The 16,023-nt window shown below is 37.1% G+C and overlaps 1 long non-coding RNA gene across 2 annotated transcripts in view; it reads right to left on the bottom strand.

Annotated features, from left to right (window-relative positions):
* Window positions 1-6,655: 6,655 nt before the first annotated feature.
* Window positions 6,656-16,023, bottom strand: part of LOC116584757 — a 41,560-nt gene continuing 32,192 nt past the window's right edge. The window contains exons 1-3 of one of the 2 annotated variants that reach the window (XR_004283318.1): window positions 10,601-10,833; window positions 8,029-8,185; window positions 6,656-6,704 (exon numbers count right to left, since the gene is read on the bottom strand). This is a non-coding gene — a long non-coding RNA (uncharacterized LOC116584757). Of the gene's footprint in view, window positions 6,705-8,028; window positions 8,186-10,600; window positions 10,834-16,023 lie in introns of those variants that run through there. The other variant, XR_004283317.1, reaches the window with a different exon arrangement.

Genomic DNA, 16,023 nt, shown 5'->3' with positions numbered 1-16,023 from the left:
AATAAAATGTAACACCTTCCTCCCAGAACCTCAGTTCCTGCATTTGAAACATTTTATTTAATTCTTTCATTTGCTATGTGTAATTAGTATAAGTTATCTAGTCCTATTGCTTCTATTTCTATAAAAATCTCTATTTTATCTCAGTTCATAAAACTCACTACCCTAGTTCAAGGTATCATAACCCCTCACTTGAGTTATTGGAAAAATCTCCATATGGCTCACTATGACTCATTTAGTTGGCAAATTGTGTGCCTGCCCTATCCTAAGCCCTGAACCTGGATGTGCAAAAATAATGTGATATGAATAAACTCTTGAGGGAGATTTATGATCTAGTGGACCCAGAAAAATTATACTCTATGATGTCAACAATAATGATGCTAACAAAACTTTGAGTAACTAAAAAGTCAAACATAGTGAAAGAAATTCAGTGTTATCTTCCACATGCAAAGGGGAATTTTAAAATTATTTATTTTCCTTTATTCTTTAAAAAAGCACTCAACTTTTACTATGAGGTAGGCACTATCGTTGGGCCTGATGGTACTATGAAGAACAAAACATTCTCCTCATGGATCTTACGGGGTGGAAAAGAAAGCCCTAACAGCATAATGCCTGTCCATACAGAATTGCAAGTAGTGGTTTAAGTGTTTTGAAGGAAAAGTGGTGGGGTTTTTTTGTATTATGGTAGTGTGTACAAAAGGACAGAATTGAGAGTGTAGGAGAGTGGAAAGCATCCACAAGAAAGTGACATGTAAGCCAGACTTGAAAGATAAGTAGAGTCACCAGAGAAAATGTACAGTTAAGGCTTTCTGAGCAAAAGGAACAGCTTGAAACAAACACATCATGTGGGAAAGAAGCCCACATATTCATGTGGATACAAAGGGGATGTCAGATGAGAAAATATATACTAAAGCACTCTGTAACTTTGTAAACCATAAATGGTAAGTTGTGTTAATTATTATTGGCAAAAACTATTCACAAGGATAACAACATAACCATATATATATATGGTGTTCTAGAATTTACATATTGATCTCAGGAATATGCTATTTAATCCCCATCATGATTCATGAAGCACTAACATATGAACATAGTGTCCAATTTTTTAAAAAGATTTTATTTATTTATTTGACAGAGAGAGAGAGGGGTCACAAGAAGGCAGAGAGACAGGCAGAGAGAGAGGAGAAGCCGAGCTAGATCCCAGGTGCAGAGCTAGATCCCAGGACTCTGAGATCATGACTGAGGGCAGAGGCTTAACCCACTGAGCCACCCAGGTGCCCCTCCTATTATTTTTTTATCTGAGGATTCTACAAAAGGAAATTTAATTATCTATGATGTATGATTTCCTATTCACACTAGAGAAATGGAAGCAATGTTACTGATAGCACAAAAATAAGATCCAAATTTGTCTGTCTCTGTTTTTGCCTATATTACCTAAATCAGAGCTGATAATCTCCCCCCCTGGACTCCAGGAACCCCTTCTAACCCCCTTTCACCCTCAGCCATGATCCCCCAGTCTGTGTGGTCATGAAATAGTCACGAAACAAGTTTGATTGTATTACTCTCCTGTTTAAACAGCTACAGATTTTGATCTGTAGTAAACCGTGTTTGCCGGTATTCTTTATACATACGACCTCTAACCCATCATCTGTTGGAGAAGCACTTCAGGTATTCATTACACAAGTAAATGAGATGAGAAGAAGCCGCAGAGTCTCTAGGTTTAATGGGGATGAGGGCAAGGATTCACAGTGCATTATTACCCAGAGGCTAAGTTAAGTGCTTGAGAGATTTGTCTTTGGGTGTTCAAATCTGATCTTAGTGGGTAGTTATTTTCATAAAAATGAACTGCATATTTATGTCTTACATTTTTGCCTGCTTCAAATGGCAAAACAACATCCTCTTTAGAATATCTGCTTAATGATATATCAAGAAGTGTCTTCCTTATACTATCATCAAATTTGTACATGTTACCTTTGTTAATAAGACACTTTTTCTTTCCCTGTGCTCAGCTTAGGAACACAGAAGACAATTCTCCAGACACTCTCCTGGCCTTTCTTTCTTTTTTTTTTTTTTAAGATTTTTATTTATTTATTGGACAGAGAGATTTATTTATTGGACAAGTAGGCAGAGAGGCAGGCAGAGAGAGAGGAGGAAGCAGGCTCTCCACTGAGCAGAGAGCCTGATGCGGGGCTCAATCCCAGCACCCTGGGATCATGACCTGAGCCAAAGGCAGAGGCTTAACCCAGTGAGCCACCCAGGCGCCCCTCTCCTGGCCTTTCTTAAACACCTTAATCTCATTCAGGATTCATGTGATTTAATGTAACATCTACCAGCTTCATAAAGATCTCCCAAGCATCTTAAACCACATTTTATACCAATAGGTATGTGTATGTGCCTTCATGTTGAAGTTGTTTCCAGAATGTTACATGGATTTGGCTACAGTTGGGGTGCAGACACTTGCAGAGTTCCACTTCTGTGTGCATTTACTTGACTTCCCGGAAAGAACTGCTGGAACCAAAGGGCCTAATTCCCTATAATTCTATTCTTCCTAGTTCCTGAAACCATGGACCAATAACCTTCGCTTCAAACAGATATCAAATACTATGATCAACCTTCTTTTTAAAAAGCTTAGTGAGGAGGAGGTAGGGAAGATTGGAACAGAAAGAGTAAAACTTCTCTCCAAGACTAGAGAAATTTAGTTTCATCCCTACCAATGTGCATTAGGAAACCTTCCTCCTAGGGCAAGATGAAGCAGATCTGAAAGATTTCAAAGTCATTACCAACACTTAGATCCAGAGAACGTATGATGATCTTAGCAGCTTTCCTAACTTAAAGGTCTGTCGAAATCCCCATTTAACTTCTACATGGACCAGGTACACTTCTTCCATATTTTGGCATATAATAATGCCCAAATAATGGAGACAGCCACGCCATAAAATCCACATTATCTTCCAAGTAGTTTGGCCCTCGGGTAGTTATATATCTTAGCAACAGACTGAAAGAAAGACTGTTATTCTTTTCTTTAAGAGCTTTGTCATGCAATAACAGATCAAATAATGTCTTTTGAAACACTTAATAGCCCAAGATGGACAGTTAAAACAGTGTCTTGCTGTTATGTATTCTTTTTATCAATACCTTTTCTATCATTCTACCTCTCCATACAAATCAAACTACGATTTACCATAAACTGAACTGCAACCTGGGAATCTAGCTTTATTCTGTAGACCCATATATCATCGACTATCTTGAATAACAGCATGTCTGAACTCAGGGGGCAATTCTGTTGATATATGAGACAGAATGGAACACAGCTTATTCTTTTGCTGCTTTATTGACTTTGCTGCATGACAGTAGCAAGAGCACAGCATTTTTTACTTATAATTTTCTTGAACAGCCAGGTCTTAGAAGCTCACAGAAGAGGAACAATGTGGTGACTTTCTTGACTAGCTTGTCATTTTAATACACCACCAGGAATAATAATTATGGAAATAGTTCTGTTATTTGACTCTTAAAGATTGTACTCTAAGTAAACATTCATTCATGGCGTTGTTACCAAAAAAATTTAAGTGAGGGTTAATGACTGTAAGAGAGCAGCCACTAGATATTTAAGAAAATGAATGTGTAAAGTCGGGCACATGGGTGGCTCAGTCAGTTAAGCTTTGCCTTCAGCTCAGATCATGATCCTACGGTTCTGGGATCCGGTCCTGTATTGGGCTCCCTGATCAGCGGGGATTCTGCTTCTCCTTCTGCCTCTCCCCCCCATCTCCGGCTTGGGCTCTCTCTCTCTTGTTCACTCTCTTTCTCTCAAAGAAAGAAATAAAAACTTTAAAAATAAATAAATAAATAAATAAAGCCTTATAAGCAGTTCTGAGGTTGAGAGACATACTTGCAGTATTCATTGCTTTAAGTGTTTAATATGTACAGCTTCATTCAAGTTTGCCAGAAACCCTATCAAATCAGGGGTGTTGCTATTCCATCCATATCCCGTTCCTTTTACCACTTCATTGCACGCTGTCCAGCTTCCCACTTCCAGCAACTGCATTTCTTCAACCTTTACCGAAGGGCTTTCTCTCTTTCATACTAGCTTGTATGGTAGGCTACCAGGCTAGCAGAGAATTAACTCCCTCAGAGCAGCCTCCTTGCAGAGACTGACAAGAGTTGGCATTTCTGCTCCACTTTCCTCCATTCCCATTCCCATGGGGTAACTGCACTGACTCCCAAAATTTCCCACGTGGAATTCATGTTCATACGTTAACTGCTGCTAAATACACATTTTGCTGACCTCCTCCCTATCTCACTTTTTACTCATTCGAATTGTTTTTTTTTTTCTCTCTACTTTATAAATAAAGTACATACACTTAAATTTCTATCTTAAAGTCAGCATTGACTTTCCCAGCATTATCTGGGAAAACTCAAAAAAAAAAAAAAATCCCTCTTTTCACAGAAGGGGAAACTGAGGCCTAGAAAAGTCAAGTTACTTTCCTAAATTCACATAGCTTTTCCCAGGATGCAGGCCCAAAATATTGTCCTTAATCCCTAGCACTTAATCATTATATATGCAACTTCCACTTGGTAAAGTAAAAAGTTCTCAATTTCCCCTTCAACAGTGCACTCATAAACACTTGCTAACAAAACTCTTTCTACTCATACATGTCATTTCTGAACAAAACAGAGAAACATCATTTGGAAAACAAAACATAGTCAAAATCATCCAAGTCCAAACTGATTCAAAAATAAATTTTAAAAAGGCTGGACAAAGCAAATTACTTGAATTAGACATGCAAGTGATTCTACCTTTCTTTTCTTTCTTTCTTCTTTCTTTCGTTCTTTCTTTCTTTCTTTCTTTCTTCCTTTTTTTCTTAAGAAACAAGAACACAGGGGATGCCTGTGTGGCTCAGTTGGTTAAGCTTCTGCCTTTGGCTCAGGTCATAATCCCAGGGTCCTAGAATCGAGTCCCACATTGGGCTCTCTGCTCAGCAGGGAACCTGTTTCTCCCTCTGCCTACTGCTCGCCCTGCTTGTGCTCATTCTCTCTCTTTCTCTCTCTCTTTCTCTATGACAAATAAATAAAATCTTTTTAAAAAAGAAGAAGAAGAAGAAGAACATGGGTTTTAATGCATGCTCTAACACAACCAAGTCCTAACTAAGAAATAGGACGTGTCCTTTCTCGTGCACAGCTCACAACAGGCTCTTAACAAACATGCATTAGTTTCTTGATCCTTCTCTTCCTCCACTGCAAGGGGGGCTTGCAGGAGTAGCTCCTCTTGCTATATGTCAGAATCACAAGGAAGATTTTAAGGACAGATGGCTGAACTCCCCTCCACGAAACATGGACTTAAAATATTCAGAAATGTGTATTTTAAAAAGCTCCAGATGAGCTCTAGAATAGATATACAAAGTGGTCACCTGTGCATCTGTCACAGACAGGGCTTACAGAAACTTGCTGCTGCAACCTACCTACCTGATCAGCATTTGTTTAGGGGAGTAGAGGAGTTAAAGAATAGACACTGTTTAAAGCCAACACACTCATTTCAGACTTTCTTTAAAAAGACTGAAAAACAATCTGAGGGTTTTGAAGGGGTGGGGGGGGTGGGAAGTTGGGGAACCAGGTGGTGGGTATTAGAGAGGGCACAGATTGCATGGAGCACTGGGTGTGGTGCAAAAACAAGGAATACTGTTATGCTGAAAATTAAAAAAAAAAAAAAAGAAAGAAAAATCATCTCTTGGGGCACCTGGGTGGCTCAGTGGTTTGGGCCTCTGCCTTGGGCTCGGGTCGTGGTCTCAGGATCCTGGGATCAAGTCCCACATCAGGCTCCCTGCTGGGCAGGGAGCCTGCTTCCCCCTCTCCCTCTGCTGCTCCCCCTGCTTGTGCTCTCTCTCCTTCTCTCACTCTCTTGTCAAATAAATAAATTCTTTAAAAAAAAATCAGCTCTTGAAAATTCTCATAAATTTTAATATGCTTATCGGGAATCTCTGGGCCTCCTTGACTTTTCCCATAGAAATCTAAATATACCAACTATAATTTTGAGATATAACCTTCTCTCTGCATGTAAGCAAATTCATTTTTAAGATTTTATTTATTTATTTGACAGAGACACAGCCGAGAGAGAACAAACATAAGCGGGAGGAGTGGGAGAGGGAGAAGCAGGCTCCTCACTGAGCAGGGAGCTCTATGCGAAACTCGATCCCAGGATCCTAGGATCATGACCTGAGCGAAGGCAGACGCTTAACGACTGAGCCACCCAGGGGTCCTGCATATAAGCAAATTTAAAATGTGACTTTATTATTAGGATTTTATTCAATGTGGTAGATTAGCAGGATTTGGATTAACAGATTTTTGGCTAAGAATAGTTCATTTTCCAAAAGCTTAAAGCAGCTTTAAAGCACCCTGATACTTGTGTTACTTAAGTTCCAAAATAATTTAGCATTATGATAAAATGATGTGACATTTAGAAAAAACAAGGGAGAAGATTATAGAATTAAATAAAATTTGAAGATCTGTAAACTGTGATTTCTAAGGTAGAAGAGTGAATTTGAGTATTATGTTGTGACTAATCAAGAGTGATTTATTAAAATCCCAAGTTCTCAACCTAAGTTCAAGGTGAAATCAAATGCAAGGATGCAACTCTAGAATTTGGATTAGATGTGAGTAGTAGATACTTAGGATCTGTTCCTTGAAGTATTTGATTTTCTTGGTCACGAGGTAACCTAGAAAGATGACATAGTCTTGGTTCAGTTTCAGAATTCAGAAAGACTTACAATCTAAGAATATGATTGTTTCTGATTTCTTTGAAGGCTTCACATTGTCTATTTATGAAATAAATTCCAGAGATATGATAAGTCATGTTGGTTCTAATCTATCAAAATTTCAGTGTAGATTTAAGATAGAAGCACATTAAAGTTATTTTAAAAAGGAGAATCCTACCATAAAATTGCTGAAAGGGTACTAAGCTTTCAAGTTTAGAGACATCTATTTTAGGAAATTTCTGTTAGGATTTACAGAGAAGCTTACAGTCAGTGAGAAATAATTAGTTGCATTCCCTAATTTTCAAAGCTCCCCAGTCTTCCCAGAAATTTACAGACCTGAATGGCTAGAAAATGCAAAGTGTAGGAGGGACGGGTGACTAGGGTGTTGACTGAAAAAAAAGGAAGACATTCTCTGACTGAAGAGTATTTTAAATTCAGTTCCACAATAGAAAAAAAGTTTATTATGGCTTATAGCCGGGCATAATATTCCAAATATCTAATCACTGCTAGGGCACAGAAAATAATCAATGAGAACAAAACCAGAGGTTAGTCTACATTGGTGCACATAAGGTCAATCTTATGATTCCATGTTAACTGGCAAAGAAATAAAAAATGATAGAACAGATAGGCTGAAAGAAATTGCAAGCCAAAAAGAAGATTTAGAGTGTGGTCTATCTTTTTCAGCAGGCGAAATACAAAGGGAGAGATTTCCAGTTAAAGATCAATTAAATGTACTAGAATCACCATACTCTAGAGAACACCACACACATTTCTTGACTCATGGCACCTACTGTAACTTCAAAGCTGGCAACATCCCATCTCTTAATATTCCTGCGTCGTTCCCTCTTTCTGTTTTTGCCTCCCTTTTCCACTTTGAAGGACCCTTGTGATTAAACGGGGGCACCTGATAATCCAAAATAACCTCCCAGCTTAAATTCATCTGATTTGTACCCCTAATTCTCTTTGCCGTATTACCCAATTTATTCACAGATTCCAAGGTTTAGGCCACAGGATTTCTTGGAAGACCATTATTCTCCCCACCCCAGACAGTAAAGAGATTTTTTTTAAAAGGCCACCAATTCACAAATCCAAAGAGAAGAGGTAAGGAGAAAACAGCACAAATTTATAAACTGAGAATAGTGGTCACTGATTTGGCAGACCAGAGAATGCTAAAATCTTTGTCAGCATGTGGGAAAGTGCAGAAACAAGCTGATTCCTGTCGCACAACCATAAAAAGTAGGAGAGTTAAGTGGAGTTCAGTGTATTTATGGCATGAAACTTGTACCTCCAGATCTTCTTCTCAAATTTCAGCTTTTTGGCAACTGCCTCTTCATAATTCCTTCAGACACTGGATGCATCTCTTGAGAGGTTGATTCAGGAAAAAAATTCGAGTCAGAGACTGAGCCCAGCAGGGTGATGAAGGAGCACGCGGAGGCAGGTGGCTGGAGCACAAGTCTCAGTGTTACATACTGAAGACCCCAGTCTCCTCTCCCCACTAGCCTTGAAAATTCTGGGAGAGTATAAATTCATTTCTGGAGAAATGAACTAAGCACCAGATAAAGACCCATAGATAATAACTGTTGGGAGCCAAATTCAAATTACCCAACCTCTCTACCTCATCATCCTACAGTGGACCCCAGTAGTTACTACTAGCCAAAGTCCTCTCCATCTTTACAGAGCTTCCAATTAAGTTTTTTTTTTTACTGCCATATAATTCACAGCATACAACTCAGTAGTTTAGTACATTCATAATATTATGTAACTATCAGCACTTCTTAAATTTCAAATATTTTCATCACCCCAAAAAGAAGCCCCATATTCATTAGTAGTCACTCCCCATTCCTCCCTACTCTTAGCCCCTGGCAAACATTAATCTATTTTTTTCTCTATCGATTTGCCTATTCTAGTCATTGCATTGAAATAGAATCATATTAAAAAAATAAATGGAATCATATAATCTATGGCCCTGACTCCTTCCATTTATCATGTTTTCAAGGTTTATCCCTTATGTAACATGTATCAGTACTTCACTTCTTTTTGTCGTTGAATAACATTTTATTTTATAGATACACCACATTTCATTTATCTATTCATCATTTGATGGATATTTAGGTGCTTTCCACTTTTCAGCTATTATGTATAGTGCTGCTATTAACAATCAAATACCAGTCTTTATATGAAATCATACAAATCGCTATACCACTTTACACTCCCACCAGCTAAATATGAAGGTTACAGTTTCTCCACAACCTCATACTTTTACTGCCCATCTTTTTTTATTTAGACATCCTAAAAGAGTGAGTGGTTTCTCGTATTTTTTCTCGGTCATTTCTCTGATGGCTAAGCATGTTAAGCATATTTTCATGTGCTCATTGGCTATCTGAATACATTCTTTGAAGGTATTCAAATCTTTGCCCATTTTTAAGATTAAGTTGTCTTTTTATTGTCTGGTTGTAATAATTCCTTATATATTCTGGATACTGTAGACTCTTACCAGATACATAATTTCCAAATATTTTCTCCCAACCTATAGATTGTCTTTTTACTTTCTTAATAGTGTCCTTTGAAGCACATAAGTTTTAGTTTTGGTATAGTCCAATTTATCTAATTTTTATTTGGCTGTTTGTATCCAATTAACATTTTGTGCATGTCTTAAATATAAGTTGACAGCTACAGATCAACAGATGTTGGAGATCTTCTCTAATAAAAATGGCAGTCAAATGAACACACTACCACCACCACCAACAACAACAACAACAACAAAACTAATAGAAATAGAGGCTATGCAGAAAGTAGAGGCAAATTAAAAAATTTACAATTATTATTGTATAGATGAAAAAAGTGAAGAAAATTAGTGTGGAATATTCCAAAACTATTTTTAAAATTGGAAATTTAAAATATACTTGTAGAAATTAAATGTACTAGAATTATCATACTCTATAGAACAGCAACAAAATAGGAAAAAAATAGGTAATAATTCAAGAGATTCTACTCACTAAGTCCTATATTGGATTACTACGTCTAGAGATAGAAAATAGAGGAAAGAAAATTATACTAAAAAATCCTGAAATATGTTCATAACTGAAGAATAGAAACCTAGCTTCTAGATAGAGAAGTTCTATGATGAGCCAAGTACAATGGATAGAAAAACCCCAACACTTCATTTAGCATGAACTTTCAGAGCTTTCAAAACAGAGTATCTTATTGTGTAAGACTGATGAATCACAGACCTGTATCCCTAAAACAAATAATACATTATATATTAATAAAAAATAAAATAATTAAAATATCTTAAATGATTCCAGAAAGAAAAAAATGAATAAATCATACTCAAAAGATAAAAATTATAATCAAACTGCTGAAACTTGGCCCAACTCTTTCATTGAATAGGCATGTTTATTGGAGTTATACCTTAACTTGCTCACATAGTGTTATCAGGTATGCTGAGGGAAAATAACAGGTCTTTTACTTTATGAAAGACCATGAGGAGCTACACCTTGACCCACTGGAAGGGAGAGGGCTGACCACCACCCAGAGGTCTTAGATTTCAAACTTGGGAGGTTTGAGTAAAGACTCCATGAGGCCAGGTTTCATCCAGTTTACTGATGTGTTCCAAAAGTGTAGATGGTTCCTGGCCTTACCTAAGTTCTTGATAAATATTTTTAAAGGAATAAATGAACAAATGAAAATTTGGATATAATTTTAAGGTTATCTTCCTTGTATGTATGTATATATATGTATACATATATATATGCAAAAAAGGGTGGTGAAAGTATTGGGTAGTTCACTCAAAAACCATTCCAATGGAATTTTCTTCCATCTACAAATTATAGAAGCTAGAAAATGTAAGAAACTACCTAGCAAAATTCTTGCAAGGGTGTCCACATGGCCAATGAAATATTATTGATCTTCTAGAATTTTCTTGGAAATTGTTTTCTTTTCCATTATAAATGCTTCTGCTTCTTGCTTTTCTTCATCTTCCTTCTGAGTGGAATGCAGATATAAAGGTTGTTGCCACTGAAGCCTTCTTAGGACCATGCAGACCAGGTGAAAAAATTTGTAGAGACCTTGGTATTGACATTCTGATCCACTGGCCCTACCCTCAAATATACAATCCAAAAAAAAGATTTATATTTGGGCCATTGTTAATAATATTTTTTGGTGTTGCTCACAGCCACAGCCACACACACACACACACACACACACACACACATATTTATATACATATGTATATGTATATATATATGTATATGCTAAAGGATATACTGTCTAAAGGGAGAGATGAACAGAAATATTAAATAAATTAATCTACAAATAAAAACCATAATAAACACTGACTGGGGCACCTGGGTGGCTCAATGGGTTAAGCCCTCTGCTTTCGGCTCAGGTCATGATCCCAGGGTCCTGGGATCGAGCCCCACATTGGGCTCTCTGCTCTGTGAAGAGCCTGCTTCCTCTTCTCTCTCTGCCTTGCCTCTCTGCCTACTTGTGATCTCTGTCAAATCAATAAATAAAATCTTAAAAAAATCATAATAAACACTGAACACAGTGCAATAATGGAGAATGGGTGGAAGGAGATAAAAGTGACTGGATAGGGTGTCAGACAAGCTCTAAATAAGTGACATTTACTAGGGCCTGGAAGATACAATTCAGCCATGGGGAGAATCGGGGAAGACAGATTCGATCAAAGTTGATAAAAACATTCACTAAGCATCTGAGGTGGGTATAAAATGGCATGAAAGCAACTGTGTCCTGAATGCAGAGGGTTGGGGAAAGAGACATCTAGGGAGGTGATGAAAGACCAGTTGTCATGTTTTGGGCCATTGTTAGGAAACTTATACAAAGGATCATGTAAGGCTTTTACAGAAGGTAACGACCAAAATATAGTTTATGCTTTTAAGACAAGTCAGAAAGTTTGGTGGTGAGGGAGAATAGAGAAATAAGATGGTACCTGGAAGGACATGCAGGATCAAGGGAGATATTTTTATACTGATGTTAACTATGTAATAGTGAGGAATAACTGAAGGCCCAGAAGGTAGACGTGGTAACAAAAGAGACAAAATCCTTGAGCAGCTGATAGAGAGTGCTGCCAGGATCCTGAGCACCTATGCAGCAACAAGTCTTTAAAAGGAAGCACAGGGGCACCTGGGCAGCTCAGTGGATTAAGCATCTGCCTTTGAATCAACAAAATCAAAATCATCAAAATCATCTGTCATGATCCTGGCATCCTGGGATGAAGCCCCCATCAGGCTCCCTGCTCAGCGGGGAGACTGCTTCTCCCTCTCCCTCTGCCTGCTGCTCCCCCTGCTCATGCTCTCTCTCTTTGTCAAATAAATAAATAAAAATAAAATCTCTAAAAATAAATAAGTAAAAGGAAGCACAACAGGTCCTCAGGTCCATCACAAGTGGAAAAAAAGGAGAAGGTTTTGGACTGGATAGCCACATGGCTGGTACAGTCACCAGGAGTGATGGCAAGAGCTGGGCCACAGGGAAGAGCGGGGGTTAGCAAGTGAGGCATTCTGAGAAGACAGAAATGAGAACAGGAGGATATGCCCTCATGTGTGATCATTAAAAAAGCAGAGGTTTTATAGGATGGAAGAGTAGAGTTCTGGAGGCAGCTGCAGAGAATAATAAACATAAGCTCCCCATCTCTATATCCAGTGTTCACAGAGTGTGAGAAAAACCCAACTTTCTCCTTAAAGGCCTCCAGGGGAAGCCTTCTGAGTATGGTCACTTAAGGCCAGTATAACAGATAACGATAAGTAAAAGGTGTTCCCAAGTGCTTTTTTCGTGTAAAAAAAATTTTAATAGACTTAATTTTTTTAGAGAAGCTTTAGGTTCATAATAAAATTGAGCAGAAAGTACAGAGATCCAAAATATTTCCTGCCCCCATATTTTCACAGTCTCACTGTGAACATCCCCACCAGATGCACATTTGTTGCAGTTCATGAACCTACCTTGACGTATTATCACCTTAAAGTCCATAGTTCACACTTGGTTCAGTCTTTAGGTTGTGCATTCTATGGGTGTGGATAAATGTATAATAACATGTACCCATCATTCAAGTACCATACAGAATAGTTCCACAGCCCTAAAAATTCTCTATGTTCAGCCTGTTCATCCATCTTAACCCCTAAGCCCTAGCAACCATTGATCTTTTTACTATCTCCAGTTTTTCCTTTTCTAGAATGTTATATAATCAGAATCTTACTGTATGTAGCTTTTTTCAGATTGGCTTTTTCCACTTATTAATATGCATTTGAAGACTCCAACCCCCGTCTTTTCATGTCTTATCCTGCCCATGTCTTTTCACGTTTTGGCAACTAATTTCTCTTTAGTGCCGAATAATATTCCATTGTTTGGATGTATCCACAGTTTATTTACTCACTCACCTACTGAAGGATGTCTTCGTTGCTTCCAAGTTTTGGCAATTATAAATAAAGCTGCTATAAACATTCATGAGCAGATTTTTGCAAGGATCTAAGTTTCAACTCTTACTGGGTAAATATCACAGAGCATGGTTGCTAGAACATGTGTTAAGAGTATGTTTCATTTTATGAGAAATCACCAATCTGCCTTCCAAAGTGGCTGTACCATTTTGCATTCCCACCAACAATGAAAGAGAATTTCTATTGCACATTATTTTATGGGTTATTGTTTTCTTATTGTTGAGTTTTAAGAATTTCTTCTTTTGTATGTTTTGGATAGCGGTCTTTTACCAGGTGTGTCTTTTGCAAATATTTTTTTCCAGTCTATGGCTTGTCTTATTCTCCTGATAGCATCTTTCTCATAACAGAAGTTTTTAATTTTGATGATGTTTGATTTCTCAGTGATGTCCTTCATGGACTATGCCTTCAGTTCTGTACCTACAGTGTCACTGCCAAATCCAAAGTCATCTAGATTCTATGTTATCTTCTAGGAATTTGATAGCTTTGCATTTTACCTTTAAGCCTATAAATCCATTTGGAGCTATTTTTTATGAAAGATATAAGTTCTAAGTCTAGATTCATTCTTTGCAATGTATTTGTGAGGGTCTACTTTTGCCCAAGCATTTTTATTCCTTTAAAACTTATGTGTGGAATGAGAAATTATAGAAAAAATGTGTTACAAAATACACCTAAAAAGAAATTATGTCATTTTTACTGGGCAAGTAGTATCTATGATTTTGTGTAGATATTCTTTGTTTCCCCATCACTAAAAAGGCTTTTCTTAAATTATTGTTTCATAAAGTGGATAGCTGTCATGCATTGCAATATTATAGAACCAGAAGTACTACAAATATGTTTGAGAAAAACACTTGAAATTGATTTATTTTGGTTTTTCTTGACTAATCTCATAAGATCGTAATTGTGAAATGTAGCTGAGTTTGCACTGCCTCATTCCTTTTTCCTTTTTTCCCTTTTTACTCTGAGAGTAAAACAGAAATAAAAAATCCCCTCCAATTATTTAAAAAATTTTTAAAGTAAGAAGTAGGCACAAACTTAAGTGAATTTAACACCTGGGTATGTATTTGTGTGTGTGTGTGTGTTCAGTTAGCCTACATATAGTACATCGTAAGTTTTTGATGTAGTGTTCAATGATTCATTAATTGCATATAACACCCAATGGGTATTTAACAGCTCCCTCCTTTATACAGTAACATTATTTCCATAATAATAATGTAGTAATCAATAATGGTCATTATTCTCTTTTTCCATTCTTTAGTTTTAAAATAATTTAAAATAATGTATGTTAAATTGAAAGATAGTATTCAAACAATATTCCATGTGTAATAGAATATTTGTACTTAACAGGATATTACACTTTGAAATTCACATTTTGCAGAGAAGTCAGGCTGATTCTGAGATGGCATTTTCTTTCAATCTGAAAAATGAAAAGTCTGCCACAGGAAGAGCTCAGGAAGTCATGTTTAAGCAGAGTAAAAGCATATGCTTTTACTAAGTTGGGCCCTGAGTTGGGAAAAATTTAGTATATTTTAGAAATGAGGAAAAAATTTGCTACTGTGACTGGAGTGTCCAGGTGAGGAGGAAAAGTGGCATACTTCTAAATATCAAGCAAATAGGAACTCCAAGTAGTCATAGGGAATTACATAATTGAAAGAGCTTAAGTTTTTCATTTCTCTTAACAATTATTGTACAATCAGTATTTATTTCAAACTTACTCTTTAAATGCAGGAATCTGTAGAATTCCAGAGAGTACTACAGATTCCTACAAAAGGTGTCCATAGAAAGTTCCAACTATTATAAACCATTAAAAATTCATGCTCAGAATCACATTTGTAGCTGAGACTATAGGTACTGAAGTCCAATACGTAGCTGAGACTTCTGAGAATTAACTTTCATGTAAAATACAATATTTACAAAGAGGCAATAAAAATGTGCTGATTTGAAGCTTATGTACACATTATTAAACTCAATGGTAAGTGCAGAAGTTGTTTTGAACTTAGACCAGTGAAAGGTTCTCTTCAAGCAGGAGGAGAGACAATAAATTTTAATTACTGGTAATGTTTAGAATTCCTGGTGTAAAGTGATAATAAAGGACAGCTATGTGAGGAAGAATGAAACTTGACCATTCTCTTACACTATACACAAAGATAAACTCGAAATAGATAAAAGACCTCAATGTGAGGCAGGAATCTATTAAAATCCTAGAGGAGAACATAAGCAGTAACCTCTTCGACATCAGCCACAGCAACTTCCTTCAAGCTTCAAGATATGTCTCCAAAGACAAAGCGAAAATGAACTTTTGGGACTTCATCAAGATGTAAAGCTTCTGCACAGCAAAGGAAACAGTCAACGAAACAAAGAGATAACCCACGGAATGGGAGAAGATATTTGCAAATGACACTACAGACAAAGGGCTGATATCCAAGATCTATAAAGAACTCCTCAAACTCAACACACACAAAAATACAGATAAAAGATAATCATGTCCAAAAAAATGGGCAGAAGACATGAACAGACACTTCTCCAAAGAAGACACACAAATGGCTAACAGACACATGAAAAAATGTTTATCATCACTAGCCATCAGGGAGATTCAAATCAAAACCACACTGAGATACCACCTTACACCAGTTAGAATGGCCAAAATTAATAAGACAGTAAACAACCTGTGTTGGAGAGGGTGTGGAGAAAGGGGAACCCTCTCACACTGTTGGTGGGAATGCAAGTTGGTGCAGCCACTTTGGAAAACAGTGTGGAGATTCCTTAAGAAATTAAAAATAGAGCTTCCCTATGACCCTGCAATTGCACTCCTGGGTATTTACCCCAAAGATACA

The sequence above is a fragment of the Mustela erminea genome, chromosome 2 (genome assembly GCF_009829155.1).
Source record: "Mustela erminea isolate mMusErm1 chromosome 2, mMusErm1.Pri, whole genome shotgun sequence".
Classification (NCBI taxonomy): domain Eukaryota; kingdom Metazoa; phylum Chordata; class Mammalia; order Carnivora; family Mustelidae; genus Mustela; species Mustela erminea.
The sequence above is the reverse complement of the archived record's forward strand: the minus strand, read 5'-3'. Positions and strand labels throughout refer to the sequence as shown.